The following is a 22,789-nucleotide window of genomic DNA, read 5'->3' as shown; positions in this document are numbered from 1 at the left end:
AATCAACCTAAAAATAGAAAATGAGATATAATAAGATATGGATGTTGTGTTGATAATTTAGAGCTTTTAAATCTAATACATAAATATTACTCTTGCTTGAATTTAGAAAGGAACAAAATTCTGCATTATTGCGCTACATTTTTATTGTTAGCAGAGGAAGGTGGAAAGTGGAAGTCTCAGGAGAAAAGAATTTTAGATACTTGCAGAGAATGTAGAGTCTTTAGGATGTTTTATGTTATGTCTTTCAATAGATTCTGAAAACAAACACTGTGTTTTTAGGTTTTTGCTTATAGTTCCAGCTTTCTCTGCTTCATGCCAGTCTCTAGGGTGGCATTGACTCTGCCTTTTCAATCTGATATTTAGGCCTGACTACTCCCAGACTGTCTCTTGACTGCATGTTCTTTCTCTGCTATCAGCCCTTGCCTGCCTACTAATTCTTCTCACTCTTCCTTCCTTCTGTTGTTTTTCCTGTTTGTTGATTTCTGTTGGTGGATCTTTTTTCAGTCTCTTGTTGTGAGCCAGCTCCCTCCCAAATATATTTATTAAAATCCAATTCTTTCAAATTCTGTAAGATGCAGAATTCTTACCAGTCCTGGTGATCCCCAAGTCTTGGTTGTTCTGCTTGGCATTGCTCATTTGGTTTCATTCACTACCACATCTTGTTATTTCCTCTTAGTTTCTTTCATTCTCTAGTCAACCCCAGTTTATTCTTTCAAGCTTCCAGTTCTGGTCTCCATTATAAACTGTTTTTTCCATCTTCTCCCCACATTCTCTGTCAGTATCCCCAAATTCCTACTCAAGTTACTCAACAATATAAAGTGACAGACCATTGTTTTCAACTGTGTTAGGGATGTCACCATAGGTGAGGCTGCAGAAATATGCAGGGTGACAATTTGTGGTCAGTGTTTTACCTAAAGCCTGTTAAATGCAGACTTCTACAGTGGAAAATCTGACTCTTACTCAAAACTGAAAGTAGGAAGAAACTTAATTCAGTTGCCTTGCACATTGGGATGACATGCAGAAGACCACTGAGGAGGTAGATGTGGTGACTGGTTGTTAAGCTTCAGCAGATCTTGTAAAAATTAGGTACAAATTCAGGTTTCTAGAAGCTTGTAATTGGCTAAGTCAGGTCAGATTTTTCACAAAATGCACAGAACATACTTCTTTCATGCAAAACCACTGTGCAGGCTGATTTCAAGGTACTGATTCAGGGAGGAAAAGGGGTTACAGTTTCTCAAGTGCTTTCACACAAAAATGTTCAAGTCATTCTCTGGTTCCTTTCCAAGGGGATGGTAAGGGGAGGTAAGGAAAAGCCACCTGAAGCAGAAAATAGACCATGAAAATTTCTTACTGAATACTTCAAAAGGCAGCTGAAAATAGTCTTAAGAACTGCCAGGCGCCTTTGATAACAGCTGATGTCACTGGCCTGATAGAGCTTCTTTGTTAGGGTTTATTATATTTCTGTGTAAAATAGGTGTCCTGGGTTCAGATTAAGTTGTTAAGTATGTTTCTTTTTTCAGTATTTTAAAATGCCTGTATTTTTAATTGTCTTGAATATAACAAACTTTTCCATGTTGTTTAGCTGATATAAAATACAAGTCCCATGTAAAGCCTTCAGGGAATGGGTCTTGAATCAATTTAGTAAAAATGCTGTTGAAGCATAAAGATCAAGAGAAGTGGAAGTGATAGGATAACCTTACTCTGTGAGCAGAATCTTGCCATGTTTGAAGAGCTGCCCTCATTATTTGAAAGATGAGGGTTAAGTGACCTACAGTAGACTAAGGTTGTTCATCAGATTTTTGGCTGTGAATAGATTCTTTAAAATATATATTTTTAAAATATCATTATAGAGCTGATCATATTCAGGCACTTGATTACTTTTCTTTAAACCTGGTAGGCATTAGCAGTAAACCAGCCAAAAATTGCCAACATACATACCCTCAGTAACAATACTTGGATTGCAAGATGATGATTGTCAAGATGAAAAAATATAATTTTGGACATGAATTTTTCGCATTTGGTTTTTTAGGCCATGGCTGAATGATTCTGGTGCATTAAAGATTAAGATAGAGAAATGCTGTGCAGTTCAAATAAAACTGCGAGAATGGTTTTGATATTGTAATAATACATATAATTTATAATAATAATACATATAATTTCTCTAGATACCTAGCAGTTAAATACAATAAAAAATGTAGAATAAAAATCAAAACAGTCACTGGAGCATAATCATAATGAATAGGTATAAGGATTGTGAGGCAACAGTTACATTCCCTTCCCTAAACACTTGATCTGTTTTTTTAACCTCTTTCTTTGGGGTCTGTGTTTAATTTTGGTATGTCTTTTGCAAGGTCAGTACATGCTTGAGAATTTGAAGTACGCAAAAGACCTTTGGCCATCTTGAAAAACCTGAACAGATAAACTTGTGGAGCAAGGCTTGCATTAAAAATAGGTTTTACTTTTCTATCTCAAGTAGAGAGTTTTCCAAGGGTTTTTTTTGAAAAAAGAAGAATTTGAGTGAAGAGTAAATCAATTTTCTTTTTTTTAATGGTAATTCTGCTCAAGCAAAAAGAATGGCAATAACAGGGCAGAGTTCAAGTACTAAATAAGAACCCTTTGAGTTTTCAAATTATAGAGAATAGCTGAAAATTGCTTTTCTCTACAGAAATGCTTAACTCATGGGTGATTTGGATTACTGTGTATATCAGTGTCCCATTTTTCAGTGGTACTTGCTTGACAACTCAGCTATTTCTTGGCCAGAAATTGGCCAAGAAGTTCAACTGATGCAAAACTTCTATGTTCTTACTGTTCCCCAAGTGCCATGATCTCTGTGGAACACAGAAATATTGGTTACTTCTTATCACTTAGCATCAGCTTAAAGATACAGGTGCCAGGTTACTGATTTTTGAAAGGTGATTGCACTGTTGCATTAAGGGTTGGTAACAGGTCACTTAAATATTGTAGTTTGTGCGACCCTGATGTAAATATGTAGGGCATGTGCTTTACTTGCATCTTTCTTTATGTTCTCTGTTTTTCATTACCTCATTCCCTAAACATTCTCTGAGTTTCCATGACCTGCTCTTCTATCCTGCTTTTCCTCCTAGCCCCATTTCAGCACATCAGAACTTTCATTTCCTTTTTGATGGTCCTCTTGTAGATAACATTTCCCATCTGTGGAGGGCTCATATCCAAGTGGTCTCATTTCCATTTGCATATGTTTTATTTGCAACAGGGCTGTCTGCAACTTGGGACTTGTTACTAGACCTAAGAGATACTTCTTGCTTATGTACCTGTAGGCATCTGAAATCAACAAAAATATGGTCTCTCCTGTACTCCTTTTCTTGTCCCAAACAAACAGAAAAAAACCCTTTCACAATAAAGATTTGCATTGAAATCACAGGACTTGGCATCAGTGAAAGCTGGTTCTCCATCTGCTCAGTGCTTCTTCCTAAACTGTTCCTAACATTACAGAAATTCATCTCTTTTTTTTTTTTTTTCTAATCAGACAAGCCAAGCTGTCTTTTTTTCTTTTTTTTTCTTTGTCTGAACTAAAAATAAGACATGCCAGATTTTAAGTATTAATTACATTTTCTTGATAAATGTGTTTTCCTGTAATAGGTAGTCCGTACTCATTATGTATGCTTTCATATCTGTGCCTTTATCCCTCCTAAGTTTTATCTAAAATGTAACCCAAACTATGATTGAAGTGTGGAAGTATAACGTGACTCCATGATTTGAATATAAATGTAGGATAACATCTCTTTATTTTAACATTCTGATGTCTTAGAGCTATGTGGCTTTAAGTATCAATGGTAATACTGTGTAATTACTGGTAAGTAATTTAAAAAATGTGAAGGATTTCAATATTTCAGAGAAATTTGGGTGCTTTATGATTTAGAATTGAATAGAGTAAGATTCACAGACTAAAGGGGTTAAATTTTATTCCCATTAAAATCAATGTGGTAAGCTTTCCCCCATTCTTTTCACTTTTCGCATCTTGAGTACAGTAATTTATTTGTGAAGTCTCAGATTTCTGGATTTAAAAGGTTTTCTGGCCAATATCCTTCTCTAACTCTGGGTTCTTAATCTTTTGCTGCTACTTTATATTGATGGAAATTCTGCTGAATTGTGTTGAAGTATGTTTTGGTATGAAATCACAAATCAGTGTGTTTAAATGTGGAGCAATTTGTTCTTCGTGTCTTGCTGTTCTCATGTACACTACTTGAATTTGTAGGTTTGAGACGTAGATAAAAATGTCTATTCACCTGATTGACTGTTTCTCTAGTTTAATAATTTCCTTTGTTTTTACAAAGCCCCTAAAACTGTTCTTCCTGATTAGGCCTCATCTTGGTCAGCTGTGTTTCTGCCACATCATCTCTGACATTTCTGCCACTGAAATCCCCTCACCAAAACTTAATTACTCTGACTCTGGTATTAAGATTGTACATTTCTTATTCCAGTATTCATTTCCAAAGTTCAGTATGTTATTGCCATGACATTCTTGTTCACTTTTCTCCTGCTTTTACTGCTTTTTATTTATTTTGTTCCATTCCCTACTTGGAGCCTTTTAAAACTTTTTTATTTTCATTATTGCTGCGTAGGACTTTTGATTGATTTGATTTTTCTTTTCTTTTGGTTTCCTTTATACATTTTGATTCTGTTAAATTCTGACCACTGTTAAATCACCTGAATTAGATTGTAGACTTTTTAAAGTAGACACATTTTTTTTCTTATTGATAAAGTACTGTTTCTTTTCCATAATGACATTAATAGATATCACTTCTATGGTAATACTAAAAGATGTTGATTGATTTGGAAGAGCTGTGTTTGTTTTAATCGTAACATTTTTGTTCCATCTCTCAGCAGTTTACATTAGAGAGAGAAACAAAATAGAAACTCTACAGAGTTTTCTAAAGCTAGAAGTTTTTGTTTATGGTAAAAATGATAAGACTATCAGATGCAGCAGATTACTTTAATTGCAGAAACCAGACTGCATTTGCTGTTCTGTTTCTCATAAGTGTGCATTTATTCCTAGTATCTGTTAACAAACAAAATAAGTGTAATAGGAATGTTTCCTTGTTCATCGATTGATGTTCCAAAGTGTTGAGACCAGCCTGCATGTGAACCACCATCAGAAGAGATGGTGAAACCTATTCTAGAAATAGTGTCAGAAATTCATTTGCAAGGAACAGTGCTGTTTCTAAGCATCAGTTTTGGAGTCAAAGAAGGGCTGTGAAGAAGATAGTGTTCTAAAGGATATGGAGTGCCTGTTTCTTCCTTAATCTCATTTATAGCTCCTTCTTTCTTCTTATTCCATGTGTAATCCTGAAATTTCTCCTCAAATCTGGTCTTGATGGCGTGGTCTCTCCTTGTCCTACTCTTTTAATGCTTTTGGTTTTAGTGTACTTTAGTCACACCTATTAATTTTGAGGTTGTTTTTTTCTTTGGTCTCATCCTATTGCTCAAGAATTCCTGGTTCCTACATCCAACTTCTAGTCTAGGCTTTCTCTTTACCCTTCCCCTGCCTCATATTTTTGTCCAAATCACTTGTTAGTTCCTCGTCTGTTCTGTGTTCTCTTGCCTATTTATTGTTCGCTCTCAGCTCATCAGGGAAGTGGCATCATCAGTGTTTCTGGGTGTTGTATCGGAAGATGGTTCTTCTTAGCGCTTCAAAGATTATTTTTTTTTCTGAAACAGCTTGTTTTTTGTCTAGATTTGAGTAATTTTCCTGAAGAATGTCAAAGATACATTGAGCCTTGCCAAAGCTTGTTTTAAAACAAGAGTTGTATTAACTGTCTCTTCCAGCCTCAAGGGAATTCTTTGTATTCCTTTGTTGTCCTTTCTTGCAAACCAAGCCCTTGCATGTGTAAAATTGTGAACTAAAAACTCTTTTAGTAAAAGTCATGTTTGAGGGTAAGAATAGGGTGCAAGTGGGGAAGAATTATATATTCTTTGATTCTGACTAATTTTCAACCTTTACTGGAATGTGAATCAGATGACCTTCCTTTGACAGTACACACTCATTGTCTGAGTTTACAAAGCATGATATTTCTGAATATGCTGCAGATAATTTGGATTATAAAAGTGATCTCTTTACTTCTTTTTATACTGTTAACTGGAAACAGTCTGTGACAATATGAGTTTCTTTGACTGAATATATGCATGTGCTTCAATATACAGAAAATGTGTCGCTGAAAATTGTATATCAGCTTGCTATGAAATAAAACGGGGCAAGGTGGAAGAACTACTTCAAGATGGGAATGATTTAAAATCATGATATAGTTCTATTGATTTTTGTGTCATTAAGGCTAGTGGCCTTTATTTAAGACACTTAGTTAACTTTCTGCTGGGAAAATGCTGGCAGAAAGGAAGTTTTGGAAAGCCAAGTGTTATAAATTAACAGTTCACTGGTAATAGGAGGTAATCTGAGTTAGATTTTTTTTTAATAAATAAAGTGCTAGGGGTGTAAGAGTAACAGTTCCAGACAGCAAGTCTATACAATTTATATTATTCAGGTAAAGATACTCTCTTTGCTGTGTTCACTGTAACCTTTCCAATGCCCAAGGAAATACACAAACTGGTTCTAATGGAAAACAGCACTTCTTCCCTGACTTCCTTACAAGGGTGGCTTGTTAGTTTGGTTTTTTTCCTTCTAGGTGTGCTTAATGTTTCAAAAGTCGATAGAAGATAGAATTTGGCCTGATAGAATTTGAAATTACTTTATATTTTGTTTCTGGCCTTGATAATAAACTAAGATCACCTCCCCTCTTCTTTGAATATTTGAAGAAAAAAGTTTGAAAGACACTTAAATGATATTATGGATTTTGGCCCATCACCAGATATGGATCTCATTGCCTGATTGGACTACATGAATGGTGCAATAAAAAGCTGGCAGGAACATGAAATGGAGCAGCTGGTGAGAAGGGAAAGATCTTGCAGAATCAGTAAAATACTAGAATTGCTATTGATAATAGTAAGGGTGGTAGCATGCATGTGTATTGGGTTAAGTTAGATTAAATCCAGATGCCCACTTCTGATTCATCTTAATGTACATTTGCAGTTAGAATATTGATAACAAGTAAATTTTCTAATGCAAATAAGTGTCTACAGCCTTTTGTTGCTTTAAATTTTCTTTTGTGTAACTCCACATGGTTCTGTCTGCCCTTTTATATTTTTTTTGTTATTTCTTTCATAATGCCGTATTAATTGTTTCCTTACTCTTAGTTTTATGTATCCTGTTTCCGTCTCACAGACAATTTTATTTCTCTGAGCTGTATTTGATAAAAAAAGGAGGAGGAAGAATAAGAAGGAGGAGTAGAAATCTCCAGGAAGAATAATCTAGCTTCTTAGAGGAAAATTGCCTACAAATATGAGATGACTAAATTAACTTGTAGAAATATGATCTGAAAGCATCAGATCTCATACCTTTACCTTACAAGCATAGTTTAGCTTGTCAAAAAAAAATTGGTCCTTATAAATATCTCTGTGTAAAGTAACATTTAACTAGAGACAAAGCATTTTAAAGTGTCTAAAATGTTTGATTTGGTCATGTTATCTTTTTGTTTAAAAAAACCGAAGTCAGCAACAAAAACCCCCTAGTGATTATTTGTGTTTAATGCCTGTGCTTCAGAGTAGTTTACCTGTTTCAGTGCATGTGAACTTTCTTTTGTCTGTTAATTTAGTAATCGAAGAGTCTTTTGTCGTTTTGGAGGTCTCTATTTGCAATTTTTTCTTCTTTAAAGTATTTTAACATACTACCATCTTCTACTGCTTCAGTGACTATAGGAATCTGAGGAAGTGAACCGTAGAACCAATTTGGGATGCAAAATGGGGAGTGTGAATTAAAGACCTGTTTTTACAAACTTGCTCAGTAGGGGAAAAGAATATTTATGGTCCAAATTTTAGCATGAATTAAAAAAAACAGCTCTGTTCTGAGAGTTGGTCTCAACTAAACTTAGAAATTATTCAATTGTCTCCTCTCCTTGCAAGATATTTTTAAAACATATATAATTTAATTGTTAATGAAATAATATTTGCCATTATTTGCTTTTAGATTTTAGAGATAAAATTACCAAGAAAGATCAAGTATAGTTCCTTCATTTTTTAACTTGCAAAACAATGTGAAATAGCAAGCATAATTAAAAAAAACAGTTTCAGTAAAGTTTGGGTGAAACCTGAGGAAGGGAAACTTGCTCTTGTTTTTTCTCTAGCTCAAATTCCTTACTGACTTAAAAGATAGTCAGCAAGGTTCTCTAAATCTTAGATGAAAGGCTAACCCCAGCATAGCCAGTAAAATTCATAGATTAGAAAGCCAAGGAAACCCTTTGTGATTGGGTGAACTTTTCTGAATAAAATGAGCAGTCATCAAAGCAAGTTGAGAGCTAGTTACTGTTTGACTTAAGGCAGATCTCTTACTGCAGCTGCTGTCAAAAGCTCTTGTCAGTCTTGATTTAAACATGTCTGCTTTGACTTCGACATGGCTTTTGACATGTGTCCCATAGCATCCTCAGAGTTAAACTCAGGAAATGCAGGCTGGATGAGTGAATGGAGAGGTGGATTGAGAACTGGCAGGATGGCAGACCTTGGAGGGTTGTGATCAGTGCCATGGAGTGTAGTTAGTGGACTGTAGCTGGCATTGCATCCCAGGGCTTGGTACTGGGTCTTCTTGAACTTACTGATCAGTGGCCTGCATGGAGGGACAGAATACCGAACTGTGGGGAGTGACTGATACCTGAGTGCTGTGCTGCCATCCAGTGTGACCTAGACAGACTTGAGAGCTGGGCAGAGGGGAACCTAATGAAACTCAACAAAGATAAGTGTAAGATCCTGCAGCAGGGGAAGAATAACCCCGTGGACCAGCACAGGCTAAGGCTGACCTGCTGGGAAGTGGCTCTGTAGAGAAGGGCCTGGGTGTGCTGATGGACTACAAACTGTCCCTGAGCCAGTGATGTGTCCTTGTGGCCAAGAAGGACCATGGGATCCTGGGCTGCGTTAGGGAGAGCATGGCCAGCAGATCAAGGTTGGGGATCCTGCCCCTCTGCCCAGCCCTGGAGAGCCTCACCTGGAGTGCTGTGTCCAGTTCTGGGCTCCTCAGGACAAGAGAGACAGGGAGCTCCTGGAGCAGGTCCAGTGAAGGGGCAGCAAGACAGCATCTCTTATGAGAAAAGGCTGAGGGAGCTGGGCCTGTTTAACCTGCAAAAGAGATGGCTGAGAGGGGACCTCATCAGTGCATACGAAAATATCTGAAGGACAAGTGACAAGAGGATGGGGCCAGACTCTTTTCAATTGGCCAGTGATAAGGCAAGGGGCAACAGGTATAAACCGAAACACAGAAACTTTCATCTGAATATGAGAAAAAAAAATATTTCAAGGGTGCCAGGACGCTGGAGCTGTTGCCTAGAGAGACTGTAGAGTCTCCCTTCTCTGGAGATATTCGAAACGTGCCTGGACCAGTTCCTGTGCAACTCATTTTAGGTGAATCTTGTTTAGCAGGGAGCTTGCACTAGGTGATCTCCAGAGATCCTTTCCAACCCTAACCGTTCTGTGATTTTATGAATTTCAGTGGTGGAGAATCACCTAAAGCTCTTGCATTGATCTGATGTGTTGTTACCTTCACTTTTAAAAGTGTGTATCTTATTTTTCCTACAATTCTGTGTAGCCTGAGGATTGCAGAGAGTTGTAGGAAAAAAACTCCACAAAAATGACATATTAAATTCTCTGCAGATGAAGATTAAGTGAAGTACAGTATGTGCATGTGTGCATGTAAACAGTCCCTATACACTTAAAGTCGTCTGAGATGATTGTTATTCCTCCTTAGTTGAAAGCAAGTGAGCTGCAGAAACTGGGAAAAGAATAGAGAAGAAAATAGAAAATTTTATATGGTGTCATATCTTTAGCATGCTTGCTGGCTTCACCACTGATTGATATATAAGTGTATAACAGAAGAATAGCAAGCTGATTTCCTTGTAAAGCATCAATACTGTCATTGAGTCAGACTATACAAATGGATATTTTTAATGTCTCACAGTGTCAGGAATATTGAAGAACACTAGGGAATGTCCTTCTAGAAGTGAATACATCCTATCAAATGGAACTATTTAGGTAACTGTAGATCCATGAATTTGATTTCAGTTCTGGGAAAAAAAAAAGAATGGAAAAGCTAACAGGTTTGGTTAATTGAGATTTAAAGTGTGGAGGCAGCCCTTGCAGGACCTAAAAGTTGGTCCGGGACCAGGTATCACAAAGAAAGAGGAATGAGCTGAGCAGATGTCTGTCGAGGCTGTTGGGCTGCAGGTTGAGTTGCCAGGAACATGCAGTTGCATCTGCTGTAACAAAGCTTCCTTTTATGCAGATGCTGCTCTATATCAGATCCATCCCAAAGAAGTTTATATCTGCCAGTTTAAAATATTTGTAAAAACTATAAATATATAGATATATATATGCCAGTGTATAAATATATGTAGGCCTTCGTGCTTCTGTTTTAAATCAGAGTTTGTACTTATAGAGGCCTGAATGTCTGCTCTGTGCATTTTCACCTGTAGTCATATACTGGTTTTGTGTGAACTGGCTCTGCTTATTTATTAAAAAACCACAAACAAACAAACTAACAACCTCCAAACAAACAAAAAACCCCAGCCAACCAAACAAAAAAACCCCAAAAAACAACAAAACCCCCCCAACAAACAAACAACAAAAAAACTACCCAACAACAAAAAACCCAAACCCATCAACTCTCTGTATATGAATATATATGAAAAAAAAATGAATGTAGATGAAAAAATACATATATATGAATGTAACCAGTATCAGTCAGATTGGCTTTTTGAAATATAGCTCTTTCCACCTGGCTGGCAGTACTGGATAATACGACCCTTATGTATTTATAGTGCAAATAGTTTGAAGTGTTTTAGTGCCTTTTTTCTCATTACAGTAATTTTTGGAGTCAGGGGATTATTTAATGAAGGGCTTGAGAGAGATGTAAATGGCCGTGGTGAATTTTGTGTTCCTTTGTAACTCCAGGTGAAATAGATTTACTGCATCAGTGATTTAACTATAGGAGCATACGTTCTGGATTTTGCTCCTTACTTTCTATTAGCTTATATAAGTTCTTTTAATAAGAGGATGGAAGTGTAAATGTACCTTATGTTTTACCTGTACTATAGTGGTCTTGATAGACGTGAACGTGAATGCAGAAGACGGGCCAACAGCTCAGCAATACATGTACCTCCAAGTCTGAGCTCCTGTTTGTGGATTTCTTTTAGCTGATAGCTGCCCAGAACAGGCAGTTGGCACTTTGGTTTGTGTCTAATTCAGACGATTTTAAAAAGACTTATTAAACCATACCTTCCCACTTTAATATTTGTTACTTGTTGAGTTAATTGGGAAGGAGGTCCCGTATGTATGGACCACATGTGCCATTTGCTAAGCAGATGTGCTCTCTTTGGGCAATTGCCTGTTGTTATTTTGTGATGTGGTTTATTCATTTCACATATACAAACAACTCAATACAGAGTGGAAATGAAAAGATATCCTTGTCAGATGCTTAGTGATCCTTAAACAACTGATTATGATAAAGGTGGAAAAATAAATATTGACTTACTGCCTTCAGGTGATATGATTTTACATAATTATATATTTTGGAAAATATTTTGTCACTCTTGGGCACCCGGTGTGATTCTTGGAAATGGTCCTGTACAGGGGAAGTAGTTGGACTCAGTGATCCTTGTCCAACTCAGCATATTCTGTGATTCTTTGATATTTATTTCTGGTTTCTTGGGAGATTAGGTTTTGGAACTAATAATAAGCTGTTCATTTAGTTAATACATCCAAATACTTTGAGGATAAGTGAGAGAAATAATGCACTTAAAAATAGCATTTGTCTTGATGACTTAAAAATATTAATGAATACATCTGAAAAAATCCACCTTTCAAAAATATTACATATTGAAAAAAATATTAGTTGTATCCAGTTCTTCTTTCTACAAGTAAGCTTTCCACTTGTTCTTAGCCCTCTCATAATTACAACAGAGTTAATGCAGTTCTTAAGTCACAAAGCCTTAAGTGCAGTTCTCAGTTCAGAAGTTTCTAAAACACAAGCTTTTGAGTAAGCCTTTTGAGATCTTTGAATAATCACCTGATTTTTCTTAAATAAGGATGTTCATTAGCTGGCATATTTACAGTTTGGAGTGGTGTTGTTTTTTTTGGGGGGGGTGTTTTTTTGTTTTGTTTTATTTTTAAGCCATGGTAAGCAGTATCTTTTACAAAAGAGAAGGCAAAAACCTCAGAAAGCATTCAAGTTTACAAAACTTGTAGTGTGACAGCAGTACTTTGTGGAAAAAAAAAGCTGAATTCCAGTTCTTATTTTTCTTTCTTTTTTAATATTCAACTCTAAACCACATCTAGCAGATACAAAGCTGTCTTCTGAAGTCAGCTAACAGAATCTGTATTGCATTTGCTGCTTGTTGCAAATATTATTGACTTATAGTAGACTTTGATGGTTCAAGTTATGGAAATTGTGAACTGGTTCTATTGAAACTTACAGCCATATTATTTTAGTTTATATTGTACAGAACCTGCTTCCTCACTTATGATTTTTTTTCCTGGTGTGTTGGATGTGAGACAAATTATCAGTGCATGTTGTATAGGAGCTGTGAGGAGGCAGGAGGAATTCTTACTGGATCAGGGTGATATGTGAAGTGAGACATGGGAAAAAATAATTGAGAGAAAAAGGACAGAAACTGGGGAAATACAGAGAGTGCTGGAACCTGTCAACAACAAAATGGCTGAGTTATGGGTGCACTAGCAAAATTTTCATCAAGTTCTCATTAAATACAGCAAATGGGAAAGGGTTAGAATAATAGAAATGTCTTTGCCTGTATTAAGCAGAAGACTTAAGTATGCTTAGAGAAATGGGTTTTCCCCCCTGCCATGACAGTGGAAAGTGTGACTAGTAGAACAAGTTTCAGATATATAAAGAATACCACATTAATATGCATGAGGTGACCTCTTTCTTGCAGAAGTTGTTTCACATATCCTGCCATTATTTTGGGAGTATGTTGTTGACTCCTCATACTATGATGAGCCTTGTCTCATATCAACTTGAGTTTTTAAGTCTCATACTATTCTACCAGTCTTTGGCAAGTAAGTTCAGTTTTCTAGCACTTGCTAGAATTCTTTGTACATAAATGAAGGGTTCATAATGGGTATTTGTGAATGGCAAATTAGTCTGCCTTTAGCAACCATCAAGCAAGAGAGATATTACTTTAGTAAGTTAGCAAAACATAAGAAGATAAAAAGCCAGAAAGAACTGAAGGTTATATTAAATAAGAATATCATATAATCAGATGTCCTAAATAGAAACAAGGGAAGTGATACAGAGAGAAGTAGAAGAGGTACTTAAAACAATGCTGGAAGAAATATTGCATCTTAATAAATAGAAAAACTGTGCGAAAACAATAAAAGACTGTAGTAGCAAAGATGTAGTTTTTCAAAGCTGCTATTGATTACAGAATTGACCAGTGTGATAATATAAATGGTATGTTCAATGATGTAAAATTTTTAATGCTTTTTGAATTTCAAGAGTTTGGGGGAGGTTTTTGTATCTGAGCAAATGTATTTTTCTCTATGACTTCTAAGTGTAATTTTTTGATTAAAAGGTATAGTGTTCATTTTTCAAGCCCTAATAGAAGGTAGAATCTTATTCTGAAATGTTTTGCATGCTATTTTCATGTAGAATTCATGTCTATGTGATTCACATGAATGCTGTAAATGAGGGAAAAAATGAGTTGACCTGCACCTTCTTTTTTTTATAGTTTAACTTGGGGATGGATGTCCAGTGTTCCTATTGACACTCTGTACACAGCACCTTGGGGTGCATTAACATGGTGCTGTTTCCTCACTGTGCTGTAGGTTTGCCTTTCATAAATAACTGATCAACACTTCTAGCTGTATTTAATATTCTTTATATAAACAGAGATTTATTATTCTGTAATAAAAGATATCCTCTTACATCTGCTGCTGTGGTGCAAAATGTTGTTTGCTTTGCCAGATTAAATAGATAATGAAGTGCAGTAAATGTTTCGTGGTACTATTAACAGAAGCATGGCTTTTAAAAAATTATTTCTTAAACAACCATGCATGGAAATATGTATTAAAATCTTTTAAATGGGTTTAAATCTTAGGAAATATTTCACTCTGGTATAAGTCAAGAGATCATTTAAGAGTTTTTCCTTTGAAAAACCTTAGCATCAAAAGAGAGATGTTATTTTTACAGTACAGGAAATCTAAGAACATCAAACATCTGACATTAAAAAATTTAAACTTCAGTGTTCGTATAAAGAATTTGAAATTAATTGATTTATTTTTAATACATTAAAGTATATGTTGATGTGATAAGCAATCAAATATGAAATAAAAACTTACCTAGGAGATACTTGATTGAAGCTTTGTCTGTGCTCTGTCAGAATATACTGAGACTCACTCAGCAGATAGGAAGCTTTTTTCTATTTGAAATGCATTGTGCACTCTCGTCTTGTGATTTCTTTTTCACAGCGTCTTCTTGTTCACTGCTGCTTTGCTCTTGTGGTATTGGTTGTTTCCAGTTTATTTCCAGGTATCTTCAGTATCTGAGTTCCTCTACATTCAGGATTTTTGTTAATTCTGCCCTGCTCAGGTAACAGAAAGGACCTGTGAACTTTGCATCTTTCCCTCCCAACCAAAAAACATATTAAAAAAAGGCAAATGCACTGACCCCAGTCAACTCAAGTATTCAGCACCCATCTAAAAAATAATTGAAGTATTTGCTATGCAGTAAATTCCATCTGTTTTCTGGTGCTATTCCACCACTGAAAAGTTATTTCCCTTCACATTTTGGTAGCCTTCGCATTTTAGATTTTTGTAGGAAATATACAGCATCAGTAGACATCAGATCTTAACTTTTAATCCATGCAACATTATTCTGTGAAGGATGATGAAGGTCTGCCTCTCTCAGCTCCTCATGCTTCTGTCAGACACAGATGTGAAAGGCTGCTTTAGAGAGTGGGGGGAAAAAATCCTAAAGGGTGTAGTGTTTTGTCATCTCTCAGGACAGTAAGCACGCATGGCATCAATGAGTGGCAGATATGAGCTATTCAAACCAGTCACTGAACTGACAGGATGACACTTTCATGCATAATAGAACCATTAATTATTTCTTCTGATGGACGGCAGTGTGTACTAGAAGAAAAAAGCAGCAGAGGATAATATTAGGTTTGATAGGTTCTCTGTGTTTTTACAGCTTGTCATTAAGAAACAAACCAGGAAAAAACCTGCTGTTTTGGGATATGATCAGGTAAAACAGACCAGAGCTGTTTTGACAGGGTGGATGTCATTCATAGGGTTAAAAACTCCAGTCAGGTTAAGGTCTATTCAAAGCTTGCTTTTTATAAAAAAGATGTTCTAACAGATCTGCTTTAAAAATCATGGTTTGTGTTTTGCTTCATGTAGGCTTTCATTTGGGGAGCCTGGCTGTTGTCTTGTAGATTTTCATTTATAATTTAATTTATAGATTAAACCCACACATTTCTTTTTTTTTTATCTCTGCAAAAGGAAACTTTTAACATTAAAAAAAAAATGTTTCTTAAAGGATTCTCTGTATGAAGATTATTCTCAAACTCATCACACACTTTGTATTGTAGACACTCACCAATCCATTTCTAATTAATTTAGAAATTTAAATTCTGTGATTTAATGTTGAAGAACTGCTCTCTCAAGGCTAATATGGAAAAAATTAATATATTTTGAAGAACTCACTTCAGTGTAGCATAAGCCTTCATAAATATAAAGTATGATGAATAAAAATTTTCATTCACAGTATCAATGTTGTTAAGGGCAACGTATGATGATTGTGGGGAAAATAATGCAATGTTTAGAACTTTTCCTCAAAATAGAGAGGTTTTTTTTCCTCGCAGAATCTTCTTTAGTGTAACTTTTCTTTTTAAATCTACTGACAAGAAAATATTTGCAATCAATTTATTTCTTTTTTTACTTTCTGTACCTTGAAGGTGAAGAAAAGATAAGATGATGACTCCTTTAAAACCAGGGTGAAATATAAACCCCACCAAAATGGTGTTGGGAGAAAGGGCTGCTTCTGCTGGTTTGTACATGTTTACTCTAAGTACGAGGAACTTCTCTTATCGCTGAAGAGGAAAGCTTATCTTCATCTTCCTTATTATGGAATGATGGAGAGCATCTGGATAAAGCTTCTTCTAGTTTATCCAGTCAAAAATCATGAGCACTGTTATGCCCTTATAGCACATCAAATAACTTTTGGAATATTTTTGGTCTCTAGCTTGTATTCTATCTAGCTCCAGACCAAATCCAAGCCTAGAAATATATGATGCCTGTAACTTTAAATCTAAGTTGTCAATTTTGTCTCTGTAGATAACAAGTCGAGTTGCCAAGGATACAATGAGTAGATGATATAAAGTCCATGCTGAAAGTACTGGAATGAGGCATACTTTCTGAAATAATATTAACACTTTCTCTCTCATTATTTCTGTCTTCACATATACAGTCCGTGCATGGAGTTGGTGCCCAAGCTGAACTGAAAGTGTCCTAAATTTATTACTGTATTTCATAAAAGTGTTGATTCTTGTGAAAAACTTGCAAGGAATTGGAATCTGACAAGGCACAACCTATATTCTCAGATAATCTTCTGGGAGATAAACAATAGCCTGGTCTGCTTCCCCCTTTGCAAATCCCAAAACAGAGGACTCAAATATCCCCTGTGATTATCCCCTGAAGAAGTCCTGAAGAACAAAAGAATTTATACACATATATATCTCCCACTTTTTTCCCCTCTTCAGGACAAGGTAAACTGAGCTATGTGTGTGTTAGTATCAGAAGTATTCTGCTGTCTCACACATGGAGATGAGGATTAGGAAAACTTGGATGAAGCAGCATGTTAACATTTAGGGCATGACAATAATTCTGACATCTTGATGTGCAACTTTAGTCTGGGATAACATATGATTGGTGTTAAGAATTCAAACACTGAGGATGAAGGTGGTTAAAATTTTCAACCTTGAATATAGCACAAAGAATTGTATTTTTAGCATGGTGTTCTGAAGATCTTTTCTGTTTGGTCAATCTGCAACAGGAATAAGTTATATATAAGCTGCATGACTAAAGTGGATGTGTAACATCTGTGGTGGAGAATGTTGCTGGTATGACTGAAGTAGCAAAAGCTTCAAGCATCGCCCCCGAGCACTCCAAAGGGCCTCCATCCATCTTGTGACTGGATATCTGCTGTGTGACAGGCAGTGCTGCACTTGGGGGCTGCTTCCTGGCAGAGCTGGGTTATCTTGGACTCACGGGGTGGCCTGATGAGGGATTCCATGCCCATGAATAACATCAATTGACATGAAGTTCTCACACCTCTAGCAAGTAGTAAGGAATCACAGGGCACTGGCTACATCCCTCTACTTTGTTTCATTTGGATCATGGACGTGTTGTCTACTGCATAACTTTTTGACAGCTGAAAAGTTAACTTTGTAGCGAGGCGAAAGTTCTGTACTTGGACAGACTTCTGTTTCAGTTCCTATTTTTTGAGTGGTTTTATGCACAAAAAGCTACTACGTAGCTTTAGTTAACAATAGGTTGAAACTCTGCGCCTGAAAATTTGATCTAGGGTGAATAATGTACCTGCCTGCTTTAAGAAGAGTGCTTTTTAAAAGTTGTATAAGAAGTGAGCAGAATGCTTTCTTAAAAACATTTTTCATTTTAAGTGTGTGAGCATTTGATTTGAAAGCTCACTGAAATTTCATTGCAATCTCCCAGTGATTTTTAATATTTACAGTATCAAAACGGGTAGCTTTGCAAATAGTATTAAGCCATGTATTGTCTGTGTTAGTCCATTCACGATTAATTATGCGTTCTTCAAATCCTAAAGGCCAAATATTACCCCACTGTATGAAAGTAATTCATCAAATATATTGGAAAAAACATTTTTCTAATAAGACTGAGTGATCAGTAAAGCTGTATCTTAGTGAACCATTTTTACAAGGTATAAAATGCATGATAATCACTAAGGTTGTAAATTTATTGCAAATTAATTTGAAAAAATCCTAAAAGAAGACATAGAGTTAGAGAATACTTCTAAGCCTTTTTCTTCTTGAGAATTTTATCAAGTATTTACCTTTTATCTAAAAAACAGCTATGCACATGGAAATCCTATTTTTACCTTTTCTCTGAATATTGTCATTCAGCTTTTAGAGAGCTGTAAGATTATCTGCTTCAAGCAAGTTGATAACTAGTGGTTGCTTTTCAGAGAAAAGTGGTGTATTTATCAGAATTTTTAAATTGCTGACGAGCTAATGTTCTGAAGAAAATATCATCATAATTTCTGCTTTTGTTGCCTAGAAGTATTTCTTGCCTTTATGAACAAAATACTCTTTCGCCTTCTTTTGTCCCTTTTTTGGGGGGGAGGGGGATGTGTTTGTGTGTGTATTTGTTGTGATCTCATATCAACAATTATTGATTATTGAATATTAAATAATTCTATTTTGTCAATGGAACATTTGATTACCTTCCAGCTAAATTAAGTTCATCTGCAAAGCTCTATTTTTCAATGTTTATATAGAATATGTTGTGTCTGAAAATAACAAACAGGATTCAAAGTTTTAAAATTTTGAAATCAGTTGGATAATTAACACTGAATAATTTTTGACTTAAGAACCTATCAACCTGAATCTTAGATTATTTTTAATTTAACAGCAATATCTGTTAGCTCTCAGTGAAAGTAGATACTTCACCATTTCTTAAAATTGATTCTCTTCTCATTAAATGATTATTTCCCATAGTCTGGAAAATTATATAGATCAACAAGCTCAAAAGAGAAATGGAATGAGATAGCTTAGAAGAAAAGGCATTTTTGTTACCTAGGAAATGAGTGAGTAAAATACTTAGCACAACTCTTATCATGTCAGACATCTGAGGGCTTTTGTGTTTCCTAGATTTTAGTTATGGCAGTAAAGCTAGACTTGAGACAAAGCGGCTTTAATATGAAATTCTTTGAAAAGACAGAGAAATAGTTTGTTTTCTACTTTTCAAGTCAAAGTGTTGCTAGTAGATGACTTTGGACAGAATGCTGTAATAAAAATGTATAGTGCTACTCCTAATAGTGATAATTTAACATTAATTCTATTGCTGTTGGTAGCTACTAACATTTTGTTGGAAATTTTTTTCAGTGAAATTTTGCAAGAATGAGACTTGTAGTTAAACTGTTAGTTTTTTTTTTTTTTTGAGAAAGGTAACTGGGGTGCTGACACAGATTCTAATGAATTTGTTTTAGAAATCATACTTTGAGATTTTTGTGTATTAAAATTTTACTGTCTTGGTATTTTTTTCCCCCGTTATTTCAATATTAGAAACAATTTTTGCTTTTGTTTAACACAGTATTAGGAAGGGTAAGTAATGATTGTTTCACAAATATATGAGCTTCAATTATATTTTTAATCACATTTTAATTAATGGATCAGTGTTTGTGAATGTGCTGTCTGTTTGATTCATCCAAATTACAGCAGGTTGCTGTTACTAAACTATTCAGATTGGTGACAAATTATGGAACTGTTTTGAAGACTGAACAGTTTTGCATAATTGTTGATTTTAACTTGTGTTATCTGATGAATGCGTGCTCACCAGATGCTGGCCAGATATCTTTCAATTGACTCTATTTTTTAGACTGTTCATGAACAAAATAAATTATGGCCTTGGATTTGTTTTGGATTTTAAACAATTTTTGCAGCCCTACTGCTCACCTGTGTTAAAGGCAAGTTTTGCGGGTTTTTTGGGTTATTTGTTTGTTTTGCTTTGTTTTGTTTTGTTTTTTATAAAGGTAAGGAGCAGTAACACTGTGATCACAAAATCTGAAAGAGTTTCTGGGGGACCATGTCAAAGATTTTGAAGTTTTGCTTATGCATATTCTTCCTTTCTCTCTCAGTTTGATCTTTCTAGTTGCCATAACAACTTCATAATAGCAGCACATTTACTGCCGTAGTTAAGGTTGTGTCAGCACTTCCATTATAAGCTACTGTTTTCAGGAATTTCTAATTTATTCACAGACTTAAAAATGGCATACAGTAAGTCTATGTAATTGGTTTTAATGTATGGTACCAACTTTGTGAAAGCTGCTGTTGTCTGAGCTCTGATGGCATGTATAAAATAGCATATTGTTCCTAGTGGGTTTTTTTATTTTCTTTTTTTTTTTTTTTTACTGAGAAGCAGCAAAACATTTTTAGTCTAAAATTAATTTTGACTGGTTCCCATCTGCCAGAGGTATGAGAATCAACATGTTCTTTTGCTCTACCACAATGCCCCATCACGCCTGTATCCAGTTAGACCCATCTGTTCCTGTTAGTTAAAAGGTTAGTGTGAACATGGCGCTTTTCTGGAAGTAGGAAAATGATAACCTTTTTAATAACCGAGTTTCATGTCTCATTAAGAAATAAGTGTTGGACATCCTCAATACTTCTATAATTATTTTTATGTTAAATAAAGACTAGCAATGTTAAATGGTGGGTGATTTTTGAAAGGCAGGAAGTGGAGGGTGAGTCTGTTTCTGGTATTGAAAAAAATCAGTTATTCATTGTAGATGCATTTCTTCTTATACAGTTTTAGCAGGGAATTGTGCGTAACTACAATACAACTTTCTGAAATCTGGAAATTGTTTAACCTGGAAAACACGTCAAAGCAGTTTCATAATTTGCTGAAGGTGTTCTGTGACTCCTTGAGTGATTTTACTAAGCCTATGATAAGGGGATCTTTTAAAGACAAGATTTCACCCAAATAGATTCTGGGGGGTTTTATTTAAACATGTTTATTTCAGGCAAATTTGCAAGGCATGCACAGCACAGAACTTGCTGCCCTGAATAATTATGAATTATACACTTCTGAGGATTCATGGGATTTTTCTTTGCTTTTTTTTTTTGCCTATTCATTGCCAAATGTATTGCAAGACACTTGACCCTAAAACAAAATTATGTGCTTTTGCTGTAGGAGACAGTATAACAGTATATTGTAAAAAAAAAAAACAACCCAAGACTTTCATAATCTTTTTAATCCCAAATTGGTTTTAATTTACTTTGAAGTCTTCACTTACCTAAAATTGCTTAAATTTGAAGCATGTTTTTATTTTCTTTAGTTAATCTACAGTTCTACTTCACTGTAATGAAATATAGTGGCAGCTATTTAGACATTTGTATCACCTTGGTTGATGTTTGTAAAACTTCAGCAAAAAGGTGTAACTTTAAAAGAAAGACTAATTAGATTTCAATGGTCTGAAGTGATCACAGCTGTTCGTTTTAAAGATAAATTTTTTTGATTTTAAAGGAAAATATATTTAATTTAATCATCCTAGTTAGATGGTATTTGTTTAAGTATATCTTATTCTGAGGAAAGGTTGTAGGTACTTCTCAATTGAGAATATAAATAGTTTTTAGAAGCTCATTGATGCCTTCAGCTCAGACTTCCTCTTTGATTCTAGACAGGTAAAATATTCAGCCTGGATATCCTATGTCCAGACAATTCATTGCCCTTTTATTGCTTCACTTCTTTAAGTGTTTTCCACTCCTCTGCCGGAATTGGTTTAATTGTTAACTGTTTTCTATAGCATGGCTTTGAAATCATATCCAGAAAATTGCTTTTGAGATCTTTTTCCCAACTGAGTATAAGACTTAACAGTCAAAACGCTATAAATGTTGCAAGAAAACCCACTTAACTGCTCCATAAAGAAATTATTTTGAAAGCGCTACATACTTATGGTGTTTGCAAATAGCATTTCTTTTTCTAGGTTTTACAAAAGTCTGCATTTGTACTTCTGTCATCTTTTGTTACTTTCTCCATTCCCTGAATTCATGGAGCTTTGATTTTCTGAGGTTTATTAGACCTGGAGGATTAATTTAAGCATGAAGGGTTGGTTGCTTTCTAGGTTTTGTGTCTTGTGATTCTCATTGTAAACGATTTTGTAGCTGAGACTTCATAGCTGTGAGAAGTTACTCCGTCTCATCTCTGCAACTCTTCTTAGGAGTAAATATCTGAACAGAATCCTATCTTGATGTTAGCTTGGTGCTGTTCTTCAATAGTACACTTCAGATGAGGGGAGTCATGGAAAGGAGTTCTTGAATGTTGCAGGCTTTGGGTAAACTGTAGTCTGTCTACATTTACTTTGAAATCTGTAAGGCAGTTCTCTGGAGCTGTTGAACTTACCTTAGTTAAAAGGTTTTGCTAGAAATCCGCTGAAAGATCTCCCTCTTTTTCAGTGACAATTGGGGTAAAAGATAACGTTTGATGTCAGTTGCATCTCAGAACAGCAGCATAAAACTAATAGTATTAATATAGTCTGGGTTGTTGGGGTAAGTTGTTGCAACAAGACATGTACTATGTTGATCTTCAATATATTAGAGATTAGGTAGGGGAAGTATATATTTATGAAGGGAAGATTTAAATGGAAGTACAGATCAGGGTTTGTATTTTTTCTAAAAGCCCATGGTTTGCAAATTGTATAAGCTATTATCTATAAATGCCTAGGTACAGCTTGTTTCCAGAAAGAAATCAGCAATAGGTCCCCTTTCTTCTTACTTCACGTCTTATATAATTTTGAAAACATTTCCCTTAAAAATTATTATGTGGTTGCAAGATTACTGAAATTGAAAAAGCTTTTTGGACATTCACTAATATAAAATTTTGTGTCCTTTTCTTTCTAATAAATACAAGTTAATTTCACTGAAATTCTGTTGAGCTAAGGTTCAAATTT

The 22,789-nt window shown here is 35.2% G+C and overlaps 2 protein-coding genes across 4 annotated transcripts in view; one reads left to right on the top strand and one right to left on the bottom strand.

Moving 5' to 3' along the window:
- The window catches only part of CHRM5 (cholinergic receptor muscarinic 5), a 46,154-nt gene extending 31,592 nt beyond the window's left edge, over positions 1-14,562 (bottom strand). Inside the window, exons 1-2 of one of the 2 annotated variants that reach the window (XM_074542795.1) lie at positions 14,422-14,561; positions 9,062-9,192 (exon numbers count right to left, since the gene is read on the bottom strand). The gene's annotated coding sequence lies outside the window, so the exon portion shown is untranslated. Of the gene's footprint in view, positions 1-9,061; positions 9,193-14,421 lie in introns of both variants that reach the window. The other variant, XM_005479896.4, reaches the window with a different exon arrangement.
- AVEN (apoptosis and caspase activation inhibitor) overlaps positions 1-22,789 on the top strand; it is an 85,443-nt gene that overhangs the window by 22,541 nt on the left and 40,113 nt on the right. The gene's annotated exons all lie outside the window — the stretch shown is intronic.

The sequence above is a fragment of the Zonotrichia albicollis genome, chromosome 6, assembly GCF_047830755.1.
Source record: "Zonotrichia albicollis isolate bZonAlb1 chromosome 6, bZonAlb1.hap1, whole genome shotgun sequence".
Classification (NCBI taxonomy): Eukaryota; Metazoa; Chordata; class Aves; order Passeriformes; family Passerellidae; genus Zonotrichia; species Zonotrichia albicollis.
This window is presented reverse-complemented; position numbering and strand designations above follow the sequence as displayed.